Here is a 21,437-nt window from a genome sequence, read left to right on the forward strand (position 1 = left end):
GCTGTTACTCCAGGTGTTTCTTGACTTCCTACTTTTGCATTCCAGTGCCCTATAATGAAAAGGACATCTTTTTTGGGTGTTAGCTCTAAAAGGTCTTGTAGGTCTTCATAGAATGGTTCAACTTCAGCTTCTTCAGCATTACTGGTTGGGGCATAGATTTGGATTACTGTGATATTGAATGGTTTGCCTTGGAAATGAACAGAGATCATTCTGTCATTTTTGAGATTGCATCCAAGTACTGCATTTCAGACTCTTTTGTTGACCATGATGGCTATTCCATTTCTTCTAAGGGATTCCTGCCAACAGTAGTAGATATAATGGTCATCTGATCTAATTTAAGTGTGGCCACGCACAAGCGTGGCTGAGAGGAGCTACCCCACGCCCGAGGCCAGGGGCGGCACCCGGGAGGAGCTACCCCACATCCAAGGTCAGGAGTGGCAGCCGTGAGGAGATACCCCTCGTCCAAGGTAAGGAGCAGCAGCTGTGCTTTGCTGGAACAGCCATGAAGAGATACCCCATGTCCAAGGTAAGAGAAACCCAAGTAAGACGGTAGGTGTTGCTATAGGGAATCAGAGGGCATCAGAGGGCAGACAGACTGAAACCATAATCAAAGAAAACTAGTCAATCTAATCACACCAGGACCACAGCCTTGTCTAACTCAATGAAACTAAGTTATGCCATGTGGGGCCACCCATGATGGGCGGGTCACGGTGGAGAGGTCTGACAGAATACGGTCCACTGGAGAAGGGAATGGCAAACCACTTCAGTATTCTTGCCTTGAGAACCCCATGAACAGTATGAAAAGGCAAAATGATAGGATACTGAAAGAGGAACTCCCCAGGTCAGTAGGTGCCCAATATCCTACTGGAGATCAGTAGAGAAATAACTCCAGAAAGAATGAAGGGATGGGGCCAAAGCAAAAACAATACCCAGCTGTGGATGTGACTGGTGATAGAAGCAAGATCCAATGATGTAAAGAGCAACATTGCATAAGAACCTGGAATGTTAGGTCCATGAATCAAGGCAAATTGGAAGTGGTCAAACAGGAGATGGCAAGAGTGAACATTGACATTCTTGGAATCAGCGAACTAAAACAGACCAGAATGGCTGAATTTAACTCAGAAGAAGGGAGCTTAAGATGTCCAAATTCCACCCTATGAACTGAGATCAGAGAATATCATGCCAGAGAGAATAAGTAATAGAGAGAGTGAGTGAAAGAAAAGAGAGTATTTCCTGGTGCCCTGATGGCTTTCCAAATTTTCTTTCTAGGCTTTTTTTGAGACTCAAATGTAATCCTTCTCCAGGATATTATTAAAGGCACCTATACCTTTATAATATTGTCCTCTTTTCTCTAACTTAAGCTGGTATCTGTCATGCAGTCAAAGAATTTAAAAGAATCCAAACAAAAGAAGAGGAACTGAAAGAAGACACCAGACAAAATACTGCCAGCAGCTTCCTGATGCCAAAAAAAGCACTCAGGATCTAGACTGAATCCACTAACATAGTGCTTAAGTCTTATATGTCTTCTCTATATCATAAGGATCTGTTTATCATTACTAGAATGGTTCAATGTCTTCTTTTTATTTAGTAACAGCTTTATTAATATATAACTTACAAAATATACAATTTAAAGTGTACAGTACAACCCTTTTAAAACATTACCTTAGAAAAAGAACCCATATCCATTAGTAGTCATTTTCCATTTTCCTCCCACCACTGATATCAGTATTAGGCAACCATTAACTTACTTTATATTGTCACCCTGCTTATTTAACTTATATGCAGAGTACATCATGAGAAACGCTGGACTGGAAGAAGCACAAGCTGGAATCAAGATTGCCGGGAGAAATATCAATAACCTCAGATATGCAGATGACACCACCGTTATGGCAGAAAGTGAAGAGGACTCAGAGGGAGAGGGGGAGGGTGGGATGATTTGGGAGAATGACATTCTAACATGTATACTATCATGTGAATTGAATCGCCAGTCTATGTCTGACGCAGGATGCAGCATGCTTGGGGCTGGTGCATGGGGATGACCCAGAAAGATGTTATGGGGAGGGAGGTGGGAGGGGGGTTCATGTTTGGGAATGCATGTAAGAATTAAAGATTTTAAAATTTAAAAAATAAAAAACTAAAATTTAAAATAAAATAAAATAAAATAAAAAGCCTCTTGATGAAAGTGAAAGAGGAGAGTGAAAAAGTTGGCTTAAAGCTCAACATTCAGAAAACGAAGATCATGGCATCCGGTCCCATCACTTCATGGGAAATAGATGGGGAAACAGTGGAAACAGTGTCCGACTTTATTTCGGGGGTGGGGGGGGGGGTTCCAAAATCACTGCAGATGGTGATTGCAGCCATGAAATTAAAAGGCGCTTCCTCCTTGGAAGAAAAGTTATGACCAACCTAGATAGCATATTCAAAAGCAGAGACATTACTTTGCTGACTAAGGTCTGTCTAGTCAAGGCTATGGTTTTTCCTGTGGTCATGTATGGATGTGAGAGTTAGACTATGAAGAAGGTTGAGCACCAAAGAATTGATGTGTTTGAACTGTGGTGTTGGAGAAGACTCTTGAGAGTCCCTTGGACTGCAAGGAGATCCAACCAGACCATTCTGAAGGAGATCAGCCCTGGGATTTCTTTGGAAGGAATGATGCTAAAGCTGAAACTCCAGTACTTTGGCCACCTCATGTGAAGAGTTGACTCATTGGAAAATACTCTGATGCTGGGAGGGATTGGGGGCAGGAGGAGAAGGGGATGACAGAGGATGAGATGGCTGGATGGCATCACTGACTTGATGGACATGAGTCTGAGTGAACTTCGGGAGTTGGTGATGGACAGGGAGGCCTGGCATGCTGCGATTCATGGGGTTGCAAAGAGTTGGACACGACTGAGCCACTGAACTGAACTGCTTACTTTCTATAGATTTACCTATCCTGGATATTTCTTATAAATGGAATTATAAAATACGTGGGGTTTTTTTGTGACTCGTTTCTTTCACTTAGCATACTGTTTTAATTATATGTATCAGTACTTCATTCATTTTTATGGATAAATAATCTTCCATCACATAGATACACCTCATTTTATTTATCCATTCATCAGCTGATGAAACTTGGTTTTGTTGTTGCCATTGTTCAGTCGCACAGTTGTGTCTGACTCTTTACAACCCCATGGACTGCAGCATGCCAGGCTTCCCTGTCCGCCATCTCCTGGAGCTTGCTCAAACTCATGTCCATTGAGTTACTGATGCCATCCAGCCGTCTCACTCTCTGTCCTCCTCTTTTCCTCCTGCCTTCAATCTTTACCAGCATCAGGGTCTTTTTCAATGAGCCGGCTCTTCACATCAGGTGGCCAAAGTATTGAAGCTTCAGAATCAGTCCTTCCAATGAATATTTAGGGTCCATGTCCTTTAGGATTAATTGGTTTGATTTCCTTGCTATCCAAGGGAATCTCAAGAGTCTTCTCCAGCACCACAGTTCAAAGGCGCTAATTCTTTGGTACTCAGCCTATTTTATTGTCCAGCTCTCACATCCATACGTGACTATCGGGAAAACCACAGCTTTGACTATACAGACCTTTGTAGGAAAAATAATGCCTCTGCTTTTTAATATGCTGTCTAGTTTGACATTGCTTTTCTTTCAATGAGCAAGCATATTTTAATTTCATGGGTGCAATAACTGTCCACAGTGATTTTGGAGCCCAAGAAAATAGTCTCTCACTGTTTCCATTGTTTTGCCATCTATCTGTCATGAAGTGATGGAATCTGATGCCATGATCTTCATTTTTAGAATGTTGAGTGTTAAGCCAGCTTTTTCACTCTCCTTTTGCACCTTCATCAAGAGGCTCTTTAGTTACTCTTCACTTTCTGCCATAAGGGTGGTGTCATCTGCATATCTGAGGTTATGCAGATAACAATCTTGATTCCAGCTTGTGCTTCATCCAGCCTGGCATTTCACATGATGTACCCTGTATAGAAGTTAAACAAGCAGGTGACAATATACAGCCTTGATGTATTCCTTGCCCAATTTGGAACCAGTCTGTTGTTCCATGTCCAGTTCTAACTGTTGCTTCTTGACCTGCATACAGATTTTTCAGGAGGCAGGTAAGGTTATCTGATATTCCCATCTCTTAAAGAATTTTCCACAATTTGCTGTGATCCACTCAGTCAAAAGCTTTATGTAGTCAATGAAGCAGAAGTAGACATTTTTTCTGAAATTCTCTTGCTTTTTCAATGATCCAATAGATGCTGGCAATTTGATCTCTGGTTCCTCTGCCTTTTCTAAATCCAGCTTGTACATCTGGAAGTTCTTTCTCAGTTCATGTACTTTATCGCTATTTTGAATAACAATGCTATGAACATTCATGTACAAGTTTTTGTGTGGATATCTGTCTTCATTTCTCTCCAGTATACATCTAGGAATAGAACTCCTGGGTCATACTGTAACTATGTTTAACAGCCAGACTATTTTCCAAAGTAAAGGCACCATCTTATATTCCCTCCAGCAACATATGTAGAGGGCTCCAATTTCTCCATATCCTTATCAACATTTGCAATTCTTTGTTTGCTAAATTTCAACAATCCCAGTGTGTGTGAAGTGGTGTCTCACTGGGTTTTATTTGCATTTCCTTGATGACTAATAATGTTGAAAATCTTCTCATGTGCTTATTGACCACTCATACATCTTGTTTGGAGAAATATCTATTCAGATCCTTTGCCTATTTTTTATTTGGGATGTTTGTCTTTTTTGTTGTTAGGTTGTAAGAATTCCTTACATATTATAGCTACACATCTCTTATCAGATAAATGATTTGTAAATATTTTCACCCAGTAACTGGGCTGTCTTTTCAATTTCTTGAGGATGACCTTTGAAGCAAAAAAGTTTTTAACTTTGATGAAGTCCAACTTATGTTTTGTTTGTTTGTTTTCATTACTATGTGAATTGTGAAGTTGCTCAGTCCTGTCTGACTCTTTGCGACCCCATGGACTGTAGCCTACCAGGCTCTTCAGTCCATGGGATTTTCCAGGCAAGAATACTGGAGTGGGTTGCCATTTCCTTCTCCATTCCCGACCCAGGGATTGAACCTGGGTCTCCCGCATTGTAGGCAGATGCCTTACCGTCTGAGCTACCAGGGGGTTTTATATGTGTCATATCTAATAAAACATTGCCAAAGCCAAGCCACAGAGATTTACCCCTGCTTTCTTTTGACATTTTTAGATATAAAATTTTAGATCTTTGGACCACTTTGAGTTAACATTTTTATATGGAGATCAAGCATTCCAGTGCAGTTGAACAAAAGAAAGAATAGTCTTCTCAACAAGTGGTGTTGGGACAATTGAATGTCCACATGTAAAAGAATGAAGTTGGGTCCCTGCTGCTGTTGCTGCTAAGTTGCTTCAGTCGTGTCCAACTCTGTGCAACCCCATAGATGGCAGGCCACCACATGACTAAAGCAACTTAGCAGCAGCAGCAGCAAGGACACAACTTCATTCTTTCACATGTGGACATTCAATTGTCCCAACACCAATTGTTGAGAAGACTACTCTTTCTTATGTTCAACTGCCCTGGAATGCTTGGCAAAAATCAACTGATGCAAAATGTGAGTGCTTCTTTCTTTTCTTTTTTTTTGGCCATGCGACTTCAAGGATATCAGTTCCCAGACCAGGGAATGAACCTGGGCCATGGCAGTGAAAGTTCAGAATTTTAACCACTAGAGCACGCGGTATTCCCTTTTCCAGATTCTTAATTCATCTCATTGATTTTTAGGTCTCTCCTTATGCTACTACCACACAGTCGTGATTACTGTAGCTTTAGAGTAAGTTTTGAAATCAGGAAGTGTGAATCCTGCAACATTCATCTTTTTCAAGAGTGTGTGGTTCTTCTAGCTTCCTTGAATTTCCATATGAATTTTAAGGCCAATTTGTCAATTTCTGCAAAGAAATTAACTGAAATTATTATAGGGACTGTGTTCAATCTGTAAATCAATTTAGAGAGTATTGGCATCTTAACAATATTAGATCTTCCAATCTATGAACATGGAATGTCTTTCCATTTATTTACGTCTTCTTTAATTTCTGTCATCAGTGTTTTGTGGATTTCAATTTAGTTTTGCATTTGTTTTGTAAATTTATTCCTAGTGTATACTCTTTGCAATAAAGAGCTCATGCAATAAGAGAAGAGCCACAGTCACCTGCAGGTCTTGTTTTTGCTGACTGTATAGAGCTTCTCCATTTTCAGCTGCAAAGAACATAATCAATCTGATTTTGGTATTGACCATCTGGCAGTGTCCATGTGTAGAGCTGTCTCTTGTGCTGTTTGAAAAAGGTGTTTGCTATGACCAATGTGTTCTCTTGACAATACTCTGTTAGTCTTTGCCCTGCTTAATTTTGTACTCCAGGACCAAATATATCTGTTATTTCAGATATCTCTTGACGTCCTACTTTTGCATTCCAATCCCCTATGGTAAAAAAGACAACTTTTTTGGTGTTAGTTCTAGAAGATGTTAGAGGTTCTTCATAGAACTAGTCAACTTCAGCTTCTTTAGCATCACTGTTAGGAGCACAGACTTGGATTACTGTGCTGTTGAATGGTTTGCCTTAGAAACAAACCGAGATCATTAAACTGAAGAAAGTAAGGAAAACCATTAGGCAATTCAGGTATGTCCTAAATCAAATCCCTTATGATTATATTGTGGAGCTGATGAATAGATTCAAGTGATTAGATCTGGAAACTATGGACGGAAGTTTGTAACATTGTATAGGAGGCAGTGACCAAAACAAACTATCCCCAAGAAAAAGCAATTCAAGAAGGCAAAGTGGTTGTCTGAGGAGGCTCTACACATAGCTGAGGAAAGAAGATAAACTAAAGGCAAAGGAGAAAGGAAGAGATATACTCACCTGAATGCAGAGTTCCAGAGAATAGCAAGGAGAGATAAGAAGGATTTATTCAATGAACAATGCAAAGAAATAGAAGAAAACAATAGAATAAGAAAGATTGGCAAGAAAATTGGAGATATCAAGGGAACACTTCATGCAAGGATGGGCACAATAATGGACAGAAATGGCAAGGACCTAACAGAAGCAGAGAAGATTGAGAACAGATGGCAAGAATACACAAAAGAACTGTACAGAGAAGTTCTTGATGGCTTGGATAGCCACGATGGTGTAGTCACTCATCTAGAACCAAACATCCTGGAGTGTGAAGTCAAGTAAGCCTTAGGAAGCATTTCTACAAACAAACCTAGTTGGGGTGACAGAATTCCACCCTAGCTATTTAAAACCTAAAAGATGATGTGGTTAGAATATTGCACTGAGTATGTCAGCAAATTTGGAAAATTCAGCAGTGGCCACAAAACTGGAAAAGGTTAGTTTTCATTCCAATCCCAAAGAAGGACAATACTACAAAATATTCAAACTACCATACAATTGCACACATTTCCCATGCTAGCAAGGTTATGCTCAAAATCCTTCAAGCTTGGCTTAAGCAGATTTCAGTGAACTGAAAACTTCCAGATGTACAAGTTGGGTTTATAAAAGGCAGAGGAACCAGAGCTCAAACTGTCAACACTCTTTGGATCATGGAGAAAGGAAGGGAATTCTGGAAAAGCATTTATTTTTACATGCCAAGCATTTGTGTGAAACATGACAAACTGTGGAAAATTCTTAAAAGAGACTGGAATACCAGGCTACCTTATCTGTCTCCTGAGAAACTTGTATACAGATCGAGAACCAACAATTAGAACCAAACATAGAACAATGGACTGGTTCAAAATTGTGAAAGGAGTATGACAAGGCTGTATACTGTTACTCTGTTTAACTTATATGCAGATACCATCATATGAAATGCTGGACTGGATGAATCAAGCTGGAATCAAGACTTCTGGGAGAAATATCAACAACCTCAGATATGAAGATGATACCACTCTAATGGTAGAAAGTGAAGAAGAACTAAAGAGCCTCTTGATGAGGGTGAAGAGAGCAAAAAAGCTGGCTTGAAACTTCACATGAAAACAACTAAGATCATGGCATATGGTCCCATCACTTTATGGCAAATAGAAGAGGAAAAAAGTGGAAGCAGTGACAGATTTTATTTTCCTGGGCTCCAAAATCACTGCAGACAGTGACTGCAGCCATGAAATTAAAACAAGCTTGTTTCTTGGAAGAAAAGCTATGACAAACCTAGAGAACATATTAAAAGGCAGAGACATCACTGTGCTGACAAAGTCCATCTAGTCAAAGCTACAATTTTCCCAGTAGTCATGTATGGATGTGAGAGTTGAACTATAAAGAAAGCTGAGTGCCTAAGAATTGATGCTTTTGAACTGTGGTACTGGAGTAGACTCTTGAGAGTCCCTGGGACTGCAAGGAGATCAAACCTGTCAATTGTAAAAGAAATCAACCCTTAATATTCACTGGAAGGACTGATGCTGAAGTATAAGTTCCAGTATTCTGGCCACTTGATGGGAAGAGCCGACTCACTGGAAAAGAGGAAAGATTGAAGCCAAAAGGAAAAGGGGGCGGCAGAGAATGAGATGATTAGATAGCATCAGTGACTAAACAGACATGAATTTGAGCAAATTCCGGGAGACAGTGAAGACAGAGGAACCTGGCATGGTCCACAGGGTTGCAAAGGGTCAGACACAAATTAGCAACTGATCAACAATGTTTTCTTTATTCTTTTCTAATATTATTGTAAATGGAATTATTTTCTGAATTTCATTTCAGGTTATTTATTACAAATTGAAATACAACTGATTTTCATATATTTATCTTGTATACTGCAACCTACTGAAACTGTTTGCTAGTTTTAATAGTTTTCCATGAATTCCTCAAAATTTTACATATACAAGATCATATCACCTATCAACAGAGATGATTTTACTTTTTCCTTTCCAATCTGGATGCCTCTTATATCATTTTCTTGCCTAATTACCCTGGCTAGAACCTCCAGGACAATACTGAAAAGAAGTAATGAGAGTAGTCCTCTTTGCCTTGTTCTTGATCTTGGGGGAAAGCATTCAGCCCTTCATAGCCAAGTATGATGTTAGCTGTTAGTTTCCAATATCTTCTTGGTCACTAAACACTTCGGTCACATTTTTGAGATGTTTATATCAAAACTTCATCTTTACAAATATGACTAAACATTGTTCACTTCTTTCAGAGTCTTTCCAAACACTGTTAACATCCCATATTCTACCATGCATGCATGCATGCTCAGTCACTTCAGTTGTGTCCGACTCTTTGCAACCCTATGGACTGCAGCCCACCAGGCTCCTCTGTCCATGGGATTTTCCAGGCAAGACTACTGGAGTGAGTTGCTGTGCTCTCCTCCAGGGGATCTTCCAGACTCAGGGATTGAACTGCACCTTTTGCATAGCAGGCGGATTCTTTATCACTGAGCCATCAAGCAAGCCCATATACAGCTGTGACAGTGGCAGTTTATACTGAGTTGTGGGAACAGGAATACTGGAGGAAGTCTCATAATGATCTTGGGTGGCCTTGGCCTGCAAAGGCTTGAGTGGGGCTTGGGTTCCCAGCAAAAGACTGAGGCCAGGTTGCGGTACTGAAAGCACCAGATCCTAGCCATTAGATTAGTGGTTAATGACAAGGGCCATGGCTCCCTGGCTTTGGAGAAAACAATTTCCACAAAGACAGAAAGTAGTGAAGCAAGCAAAGTATTTACGAAGAGGAAAAAGACTACAGTATGTGTGGACAGACACACAGGTGAATTCAGAGAGAGAGAGAATCACTGAGTTGCACCCTCATGGCAGTCTGAATTACTTTTATGGAGCATTTCTTCCTAGTTTCCTTTGGCCAATCATTTTTATTTTTCTGGTTCATAGTCCATATTTGGTATATCTCAAGAACCTTCCATGTGTGAGCATGCATCTCTGAGCCAAGACGGATTCTACCATACAGGCATATGGATAGAGCATCCCTTGACATTGCTCCCTTTTTGATCTGCAAGGAGTCTTTCTGTGCTCATGTGGTCGGGGAGGTATCCTGACTTGGGGAATGAAAAATATGTGGTCTATGAAGGGCCCAGAGTTCTCCCTTAATTGTCCTGCTATTCTCCTCTTGGTGTTTCAGTCCATAGGGAATGAACCTCCAATTGCTTTACCCTAGGGTCAGGGAGCCCACCTACCTCCTGCCTCAATAATAGAGTCCAGGATGTCTCCTTAACCTTTGGAACTTTCAGAGCCTCACTCTTCTGAAAACTGAAGAAAGCAGCCCTGGCTCTTACTACCTCTCTTTAAGAAACCATGTAAGGAAATATTAATATGAGAAGTACTTTTAGAAAATGCAACACGTTATGCAAAAAGATAATTGTTTATTCCTTCTAAAATATATAAAGATTTTCCCCATGTATATCTACCCACAATTTTTTAAGACATCAACTCCTTTTCTCCCTTATTTGTATAACTAAAGATTCTGTTACAGCAGACAGGTAGCTAGATATGAGCAGAGAAAGGGGGACAGGAGCCAGGTGGCAGGAAATTATGTACCTTGGAATCAGCAGGGTTCCATGGGCAGACAAAGAAAAGTAGGAACCTCCAGACTGACAGGAAACCACACATTCGGGGTGATAAGTGACCTGGAGGCAGCCAAAGAAAGGTAGGGGAAGGTGGAGTCTCCTGCATCAAATGTACCTTGTTGCTCATTACACCACCATTACAACAAAATCAGCCTTTCAGATAAGAAGTACCCATCAGGCTTGGACACCAGAGCACTTCCTACCAAAGATAATAAGCACAAAAGTCCCTCCTCCCCACAGGAAGGTGGACTTGGGATGAAAATCAGGGAATATGACCTCTAAACTTCTTCCTTCCCCAGTGAATATTCTACCCCTTCATTTGTATTCCCCTCATAACTGGCTTGCCAAGGAAACACAGGGCAGCTATTCACCTCTCTGCCCACTGTCCCTCTGAGAGTATATTCTTGGTTAAATAAATCCTAACTTTACTTTCCTGACTCCTCTGCCTCATCTTTGAATTCTTTCTGAGCTGAGGCAAGAACCTCAAATGTACTGGTAACAATTCTGTATCATGATTAATGTAGAAAGATCTTTTTCATTTTCAAACTACATAAAAGAAATACTTTTTTTTTAAGAAATACTTTTAAAAACTTCATTTATTTGTTAGTTTACTTATTTATTTATTTAGGTATAGCTGATTTACAATACAATAAGTCCCCTACATAAGAACAAGCTCTGTCCCAAGAGCACGATCCTAAATCTGATTTGTTCATAAGTCCAACAAAGTTAGCCTAGATACCTAACTAACATAATCTGCTATATGTGCTATAGAACTGTACTATAAAAGGTTTATAATAATTTTCACACAAATAATATGTACATAATAAGCAAATACAAAACTAAAGAAAACATTTTTAATCTTACAGTATTACTTTGAAAAGAATAGTAGACCAGTACAACAGCTGGCATACAGAGGCTGGCCCGCATGTTTGCATCTTTGAAACCGTGCAACTTGAAGGTCAAATGTAAGGGATTTATTTAACTGTATTATATTAGTTTCAGGTGTACAACCTAGTGATTTAAAGTTTTTATAGATTATATTTCACTTTAAAGTTTTATAAAATATTGGCTATATTCCCTGTGCTATATATCATCAGTTCAGTTCAGTTCAGTCACTCAGTCGTGTCCGACTCTTTCTGACCCCATGAATCGCAGCGTGCCAGGCCTCCCTGTCCATCACCATCTCCCAGAGTTCACTCAGACTCATGTCCATCGAGTCCGTGATGCCATCCGGCCATCTCATCCTCGGTCGCCCCCTTCTCCTCTTGCCCCCAATCCCTCCCAGCATCAGAGTCTCTTCCAATGAGTCAACTCTTCGCATGAGGTGGCCAAAGTACTGGAGGCTCAGCTTTAGCATCATTCCTTCCAAAGAAATCCCAGGGTTGATCTCCTTCAGAATGGACTGGTTGGATCTCCTTGGTAGCTTATTTTATACATAGTAGGTTATACTGCTTAATCTCCTATTCCTATCTTGTTCCTCTCCCCCCCTCTCCCCACCGGTAACCACTATTTTGTTCTCTATATCTGAGTCTGTATTTTGTTACAGTCATTTCTTTATCTTTTTATATTCCACATAGTATGCAGTATTTGTCTTTCTCTAAATTCATTTATTTATACTGAAGAAGTAGAATTCAGATTCAACGTCAAAATGTTGTTCTATACATCTTAAAAGATGAAGCTTTTATCTAAATTGGGGATACATTTTTTAAATGACTCACCAATTACTTTTCCTGAAATATTTTTAGACTTATGTTATTGCTAGAAACATGTCAATTAAAATCTTTGCTCTGCAGTTTCATCATCTGAAAATGTAGGGGATTAAAGAACTATAAACCCCCTTCTAATGAAAAAATTCACAACTTTCAGATTTATGAAGAATCCTACATAAGGTTTTTAAGATGATGTGAAATTTTTCTAAGGACTACTTCAAGTAGCTGTTTGCTTTATATTATTGCTTTATATGAAAAACATCTATTTCTGCTTTATTGACTATGCCAAAGCCTTGACTGTGTGGATCACAATAAACTGTGGAAAATTCTGAAAGAGATAAGAATACCAGACCACCTGACCTGCCTCTTGAGAAACCTATATGCAGTCAGGAAGCAACAGTCAGAACTGGACATGAAACAACAGACTGGTTCCAAACAGGAAAAGGAGTACATCAAGGCTGTATATTGTCACCCTGCTTACTTAATTTATATGCAGAGTACATCATGAGAAACACAGGGCTGGGAGATGCACAAGCTGGAATCAAGATTGCCAGGAGAAATATCAATAACCTCAGATATGCAGATGACACCACCTTTATGGTAGAAAGTGAAGAGGAACTAAAAAGGGTCTTGATGAAAGTGAAAGAGGAGAGAGAAAAAGTTGGCTTAAAGCTCAACATTCAGAAAAAGAAGATCATGGCATCTGGTCCCATCACTTCATGGGAAATAGAGGGAGAAAGAGTGGAAACAGTATCAGACTTTATTTATGGGGGGTTCCAAAATCACTGCATATGGTGACTGCAACCATGAAATTAAAAGACATTTACTCCTTGGAAGGAAAGTTATGACCAACGTAGATAGCATACTAAAAAGCAGAGACATTACTTTGCCAACAAAGGTCCATCTAGTCAAGGCTATGGTTTTTCCAGTAGTCATGTATTGATGTGAGAGTTGGACTGTGAAGAAACCTGAGCACCAAAGAATTGATGCTTTTGAACTGTGGTGTTGGAGAAGACTTTTGAGAGTCCCTTGGACTGCAAGGAGATCCAACAAGTCCATTCTAAAGGAGATCAGTCCTGGGTGTTCTTTGGAAGGAATGATGCTAAAGCTGAACCTCCAGTACTTTGGCCACCTCATGTGAAGAGTTGACTCATTGGAAAAGACTCTGATGCTGGGAGGGTTTGGGGGCAGGAGGAGAAGGGGACGACAGAGGATGAGATGGCTGGATGGCAACACCGACTCGATGGACGTGAGTTTGAGTGAACTCCGGGAGTTGGTGATGGACAGGGAGGCCTAGCGTGCTGCAGTTCATGGGGTCGCAAAGAGTCCGACATGACTGAGCTACTGAACTGAACTGATATAATATATATATATGAAAGTGAAAGTGAAAGTTTAGTCGCTCGGTCATGTCTGACTCTTTGTGAACCCATGAACTGTACCCTACCAGGCTGCTCCGTCCATGGGATTTTCCAGGCAAGAGTCCTGGAGTGGGTTGCCATTTCCTTCCCCAGAGGATCTTCCTGACCCAGGGATTGAACCCAGGTCTCCCACACTGTAGGCAGACGCTTTACCATCTGAGCCACCAGGGAAGTCCTATATGTATGTATGCATATATATATATATCTCTTTAATTGCTTGGGGTCTCAGTTGCAGCACACAGGATCTTCATTGCATCATGTGCAATCTCTTATTGCAGTGCTCAGACTCACTAGTTGTGGTTCATGGGCTAAGTAGTTGTGGCACACAGGCTTAGCTGCTCCAGGGCATGTGGAAATCTTAGTTCCTTGACAAGGGATGGAACCCACAACCCCTGCATCACAAGATGTATTCTTAACCACTGAACCACCAAGGAAGTCCCTATATTATTGTCTTTTTATTTCAAGTATTTTTTGATTCTTTGTTAAACAGTGTTTTTCAAAAATCAGCACAATTTTTTCCTTTGATGTTAAACAGATTACCTGCTTTCCAACAATTAATTATACCTATCATAAGAAAAACTTTTCACTTAGTGGAATTATTGAAACAGTGTTACATTAATGGAAAACATTGTTCTCAGGATTAACTCCTAAATGCCTTTGAAATGTACTTACTTGCATTTACCATAATGCATACTACTATTTTACAGCACTACGATTTACAGAGCAATTATCAAAATGTGGATTTAAGCTGAACATTTGTATAAATTAAAAAATGACATCACTTTCTCTGAAAGGCCTTCCCGGACTCATCAGTCTAGATCGGTTCTCTGTGACACGTTTCAGTTCAGTTCAGTTGCTCAGTTGTGTCCAAATCTTTGCGACTCCATGGACTGCAGCACACCAAGCCTCTCTATCCATCACCAAGTCCTGGGGTCTACTCTAACCCATGTCCATTGAGTTGCTGATGCCATCCAACCATTTCATCCTCTGTCGTCCCCTTGTCCTCCCACCTTCAGTCTTTCCCAGCATCAAGGTTTTTTTCCAGTGAATCAGTTCTTCACATCAGGTGGCCAAACTATTGGAGTTTCAGCTTCAGCATCAGTCGTTCCAATGGATATTAAGGACTGATTTCCTTTAGGATGGACCAGTTGGATCTCCATGCAGTCCAACGGACTCTCAAGAGTCTTCTCCAACACCACAGTTCAAAAGCATTAATTATTCGGCACTCAGCTTTCTTTATAGTCCAACTGTCATATCCATACATGACTACTGGAAAAACCATAGCTTTGACTAGATGGACCTTTGTTGGCAAAGTAATGTCTCTGCTTTTTAATATGCTATCTAGGTTGGTCATCACTTTTTTTCCAAGGAGCAAGCGTCTTTTAATTTCATGGCTGCAGTCACCATCTGCAGTGACTTTTGAGCCCCAAAAATAAAGTCTGCATATCTGAGGTTATTGATATTTCTCCTGGCAATCTTGATTTCAACTTGTGCTTCATCCAGCCAGGCATTTCACATGATGTACTCTGCATATAAGTTAAATAAGCAAGGTGACAATATACAGCCTTGGCATACTCCTTTCCCAATTTGGAACCAGTCTGTTGTTCTATGTCCAGTTCTAACTGTTGCTTCTTGACCTGCATACAGATTTTTCAGGAGGCAGGTCAGGTGGTCTGGTATTCCCATCTCTTGAAGAATTTTCCAGCATTTGTTGTGATCCACACAGTCAAAGGTTTTGGCAGAATCAATAAAGCAGAAGTAGATATTTTTCTGGAACTCTCTTGCTTCTTCTATGATCCAGTGGATGTTGGAAATTTGATCTCTGGTTCCTTTGCCTTTTCTAAAACCAGCCTGAACATCTGGAAGTTCACAGTTCACATATTACTGAAGCCTGGCTTGGAGAATTTTGAGCATTACTTCACTAGCATGTGAGATGAGTGCAATTGTTCAGTAGTTTGCACATTCTTTTGCATTGCCTTTCTTTGGGATTGGAATGAAAACTGACCTTTTCCAGTCATGTGGCCACTGCCGAGTTCCCCAAATTTGCTGGTAACAGCATCATCTTTTAGGATTTGAAATAGCTCAGCTGGAATTCCATCACTTCCACTAGCTTTGTTTGTAAGGATGCTTCCTAAGGCCCACTTAACTTCACAGTCCAGGATGTCTGGCTCTAGGTGAGTGATCATACCATTGTGATTATCTGGGTCGTGAAGATCTTTTTTGTATAGTTCTTCTGTGTATTCTGGCCATCTCATCTTAATATCTGCTGCTTCTGTTAGATCCATACCATTTCTGTCCTTTATTGTGCCATTCTTGCATGAAATGTTCCCTTGGTATCTCTAGTTTTCTTGAAGAGATCTCTAGTCTTTCCCATTCTATTGTTTTCCTCTATCTTTGCATTGATCACTAAGGAAAGCTTCCTTGCTAATCTTTGGAACTGTGCAATCGAATGGGTATATCTTTCCTTTTCTCCTTTGCCTTTAGCTTCTCTTCTTTTCACAGCTATTTGTAAGGCCTCCTCAGCCAGCCATTTTGTCTTTTTGTATTTCTTTTCCTTGGGAACGGTTTTGATCCCTGCCTCCTGTACAATGTCATGAACCTCCATCCATAGTTCTTCAGGCACTCTGTCTATCAGATCTAATGCCTTGAATCTACTTCCCACTTCCACTGTATAATCATACGGGATTAGATTTAGGTCTAATGGTTTAGCGGTTTTTCCCTACTTTCTTCAATTTAAGTCTGAATCTGGCAATAAGGAGTTTATGATCTGAGCCACAGTCAGCTCCAGTCTTTTTTTTTTTTTTTTTTTTTTTTTGCTGACTGTATAGAGCTTCTCCATCTTTGGCTGCAAAGAATATAATCAGTCTGATTTCAGTATTGACCATCTGGTGATGTCCATGTGTAGAGTCTTCTCTTGTGTTGTTGGAAGATGGTGTTTGCTATTAACCAGTGCATTCTTGTGGCAAAACTCTATTAGCCTTTGCCCTGCTTCATTCCGTACTCCAAGGCCAAATTTGCTTATTACTCCAGGTGTTTCTTGATTTCCTACTTTTTCATTCCAGTCGCCTATAATGAAAAGGACATCTTTTTTTGGGTGTTAGTTCTTGTAGATCATCATAGGACCATTCAACTTCAGGTTCTTCAGCATTACTGGTTGGGACATAGACTTGGATTACTACAATATTGAATTTTTTGCCTTGGAAATGAACAGAGATCATTCTGTCATTTTTGAGATTGCATCCAAGTACTGCATTTCAGACTCTTGTTGACTATGAGGGCTACTCCATTTCTTCTAAGAGATTCTTGCCCACAGTAGTATATATAATGGTCATCTGAGTTAAATTCACCCATTCCAGTCCATTTTAGTTCACTGAATCCTAAAATGTTGACATTCACTCTTGCCTTCTCCTTTTTGACCACTTCCAATTTGCCTTGATTCATGAACACAGCTGCATACTTTTCCTTCACAGTATTAAGCATCTAATGTCACATTTCTCTGGGTAGCAGTCGTTAAGATTTGTCTACCCACCAGAGGACCATTGCTTCCCCAGTGTTTGGTGTGAATGAATCAGTGAAATAAGGCATCATTGTTAGAGTATATTTCTACTGCTTTCCACTTATTTCTTTTTTCATCAATAATAAAAATCTATAAGCTCCTCAATGATACAGATAGATCTTTTTTCTCTTTAGGACCAAGATAGTGCCTGGTGTTTAAGGATTAACTGAAGATAACAGAAGGAAGGGAGAAGTGAGACATGGCTTTAGCTGAAAAGTTTGTCATGGCCCACAATCACTGGAACAATGCTATTTAGAGTGGGCAGGGTCAGCCAGGGAGTCCTGAACCACTGCCACAGAAGGGGTGACCTGGTTTCCGGATTCAGCAACAATTTTCACTTCCATTCTGTCTTCTTTCCTATGTCTGTCTTGACTTCTAGGATCAGGCCTACCTTTCCCCAGACTGGTTCCTCTTACCTCTCTACTTTTGGCCCTTCAGTGTCACTAATCAGCCACCTTTCCAAGGGAGGGTTCCCAAGCCTCCTGGGCTTTAACCCTCTGCTGCCCTCACCAGGCAGTCATCATTGTAGTTACCACCAGAGAAAGCTACCTGCTGGAACTTGGCCTTTCTGATTTGGTTCAAGATAGAGTAAATGCTTCCAACTTGTTTGCAGGTATAAAAATCATGCATGAATGCTAAGTTGCTTCAGTCATGTCCAACTCTGTGTAACCCTATGGATTGTACCCCGTCAGGCTCCTCTGTCCACAGGATTCTCCAGACAAGAATACTGGAATGGATTGCTATGCCCGCCTCCAGGAGATCTTCTCAACCTAAGGATCAAACCCACATCTCTTACATCTGCATTGTCAGGCAGGGTTTTTTGTTTTACACCACTGACACCACCTGGGAAGTCCATAAAAATCATATTTAATTCTAATCCTACATGTTAAAGTCAGTTTAAGCAGAATGGTAAGGATTAGAAACAGGTCCATTATAACTCTGAGTCCACTAAATAGTCTAGATTTATTAGGCAACCCCTGAAGATATTACTTCCTCCTGAGACTGTTCTTCCAATCCAGGCAATAGCATGCTGGCAATAGTCAATTAAGGTGGATTTGCATGTCATCCAAAATATAAAAATTAAAATGCACACTTTAATTGTAAACATGCCTTGTCTAGGGGAAAAAGTTATTCATAAAATAACAGAATCTATATTATTTGAAACAAAACATACATGTCATAAATCAAGGAATCATAAAAAATTAATAGCAGTTAATCTAGGGAGAAAGGATTATGATTGGGGAAGGCAAACTAGGAAAATGCTGTCACTTTTTATTTTGTGCCCTCTTGATCATTTTGAAAACCTAAAGATAAACATCTATAACTTTTATTTTTCTTAAGTATCAGCAAGGGCTATCTATATCTAGGTAGGTAGATTATGGAGAACATTTTCAATATCTTCTTTATATTTCCATTAAAACTCTTTTTAATAAATAAAGAAGGCAGAGTTTTTGTTTTGTTTTTTAATTAAGATAACATTTAAAGGAACAGTGAAGTAATAAAATTACCTAGGTACAGATCAGATACAACCTGATCAATCTAAAATGTGTTTATTCGTTGTCTAATGATCAAACACTGGAGACCTAGTTCATATGTCTCCCATCAAATCCTTCAGAGCAGTCCCAGGCCTTAGTCAGCACAGAGGTCTCACTGAGAGGGAAACAGTTGTGTCTAGAGTTAGCACTAGGCCAGGGGGTTGTTATGCACTCTTTATACGAATGTGACTCAGTGCTGGTTCTTGCCTCCAAGTTACTGATAGTCTAGAGGAGGAGAAAGATATATGTAAAACAAATAACTAAAACATTCTATGACACAATTCTATATCACTCTATACAATTAAAATATTCTAGGTACAGCATGCCAAGGGAACACAGAAGAAGGGAGAGGACAGAAGATATTTGATTGAAAAGGTGCTCAATATCTTATGATAAGGCTGGAAATCAAACTACTTAACCAGGAAACAGTTTCAAAATGTGCTAACATAAGAGGATGGCACTCAAAACCTTCTCCACACTAGCCCCAAGCTCTGTTGCCAATTTCATCTCCTATTTCATTTATATATGTTTCTGTTATATATAAAACCAAGAGTCAGGGCTTCCCTGGTGGCTCAGTGGTAAAGAATCTGCCTGCCAGTGTAGCAGACACTGGTTCACTTCCTGACCTGGGAAGATCCTACATGCCTCGGAGCAACTAAGTCTGTGCGCCACAATTGAGCCTGTGCTCTAGAGTCCAGGAACTGCAACTACTGAGCCCATATGTACAAAGAGCCCTAGAGGCCGTGCTCTCTGCGATAAGAGAAGCCCCTGCAGTGCGAAGCCATGTATCACAGCTAGAGAGTAGCCACTGCTCGCTGCAGCTATAGAAAAGCCCACACAGCAACGAAGACCCAGCACAGCCAAAAACAAATAAATAAATATATTTTTAAAAAGTGTCACCCAGCATGCCATGCATTTTTGGGGACTCTTTGGCTGGTGCTGTTTTCCTATAGGTTGAATGTCCTTATTTTCCCAGTCTGTCAAAAACTTAGTGAGTGAGTGAGTGAAGTCACTCAGTTGTGTCCGACTCTTTGCGACCCCATGAACAGTAGCCTACCAGGCTCCTCCATCCATCGGATTTTCCAGGCAAGAATACTGGAGTAGGTTGTCATTTCCTTTTCCAGGAGATCTTCCCGACCCAGGGATTGAACCCAGGTCTCTCGCATTGTAGGTAGACGCTTTACCATCTGAGCCACCAGGGAAGTCAAAACCTTAATGATCCTTTAATTAATTTCATCTAAATCCCACCCTATCTGATGCTGCTAATTAGAATTTCTCCCTTCTTCCTCTAATATTTATTATATTTGCTACAAGCCAGGCATTATTCTAAGTCCTTTACACGCATTGATGGATTTAATTCTCAAAATGATTTTAGAGAAGTATCAATGTTGATTCCTTTCACCAATGAAGTAAGTGACACAGCAAGGTTAAATAGCTTTCTCAAGGTTATACAACAGTAAGGGCTAGTCTGTTGAGAACCAGCTGCCTTACAGAGGGGTTCATTAACACCCATAACAACTCAGTGAAAGAGTTACTCTACCAATATTGTATATCATAACCTATATGAGAAAAGAATCTGAAAAAGAACAGATATAGTGCTCGCTTCGGCAGCACATATACTAAAATTGGAACGATACAGAGAAGATTAGCATGGCCCCTGCGCAAGGATGACACGCAAATTCGTGAAGCGTTCCATATTTTTAAGACCTATATATAGAAAACTATAAAACACTGATGAAAGAAATCAAAGAGGACACTAATAGATGGAGAAATATACCATGTTCATGGATTGGAAGAATCAATATAGTGAAAATGAGTATACTACCCAAAGCAATTTACAAATTCAATGCAATCCCTATCAAGCTACCAGCCACATTTTTCACAGAACTAGAACAAATAATTTCAAGATTTGTATGGAAATACAAAAAACCTCGAATAGCCAAAGCAGTCTTGAGAAAGAAGAATGGAACTGGAGGAATCAACTTGCCTGACTTCAGGCTCTACTACAAAGCCACAGTCATCAAGACAGTATGGTACTGGCACAAAGACAGACATATAGATCAATGGAACAAAATAGAAAGCCCAGAGATAAATCCACACACATATGGACACCTTATCTTTGACAAAGGAGGCAAGAATATACAATGGAGTAAAGACAATCTCTTTAACAAGTGGTGCTGGGAAAACTGGTCAACCACTTGTAAAAGAATGAAACTAGATCACTTTCTAACACCGCACACAAAAATAAACTCAAAATGGATTAAAGATCTAAATGTAAGATCAGAAACTATAAAACTCCTAGAGGAGAACATAGGCAAAACACTCTCAGACATAAATCACAGCAGGATCCTCTATGATCCACCTCCCAGAATTCTGGAAATAAAAGCAAAAATAAACAAATGGGATCTAATTAAAATTAAAAGCTTCTGCACAACAAAGGAAAATATAAGCAAGGTGAAAAGACAGCCTTCTGAATGGGAGAAAATAATAGCTAATGAAGCAACTGACAAACAACTAATCTCAAAAATATACAAGCAACTTCTGCAGCTCAACTCCAGAAAAATAAACGACCCTATCAAAAAATGGGCCAAAGAACTAAATAGACATTTCTCCAAAGAAGACACACAGATGGCTAACAAACACATGAAAAGATGCTCAACATCACTCATTATTAGAGAAATGCAA

General features: G+C 39.9%; 1 non-coding gene across 1 annotated transcript; it reads left to right on the forward strand.

Moving 5' to 3' along the window:
* Window positions 1-20,347: 20,347 nt before the first annotated feature.
* On the forward strand, window positions 20,348-20,454 carry LOC138424042 (U6 spliceosomal RNA). The gene has a single exon (XR_011250612.1). It is a non-coding gene; the product is annotated as a U6 spliceosomal RNA (small nuclear RNA).
* The last annotated feature ends 983 nt before the right edge of the window (window positions 20,455-21,437 follow it).

Source organism: Ovis canadensis, chromosome 18 (genome assembly GCF_042477335.2).
Source record: "Ovis canadensis isolate MfBH-ARS-UI-01 breed Bighorn chromosome 18, ARS-UI_OviCan_v2, whole genome shotgun sequence".
Lineage (NCBI taxonomy): Eukaryota > Metazoa > Chordata > Mammalia > Artiodactyla > Bovidae > Ovis > Ovis canadensis.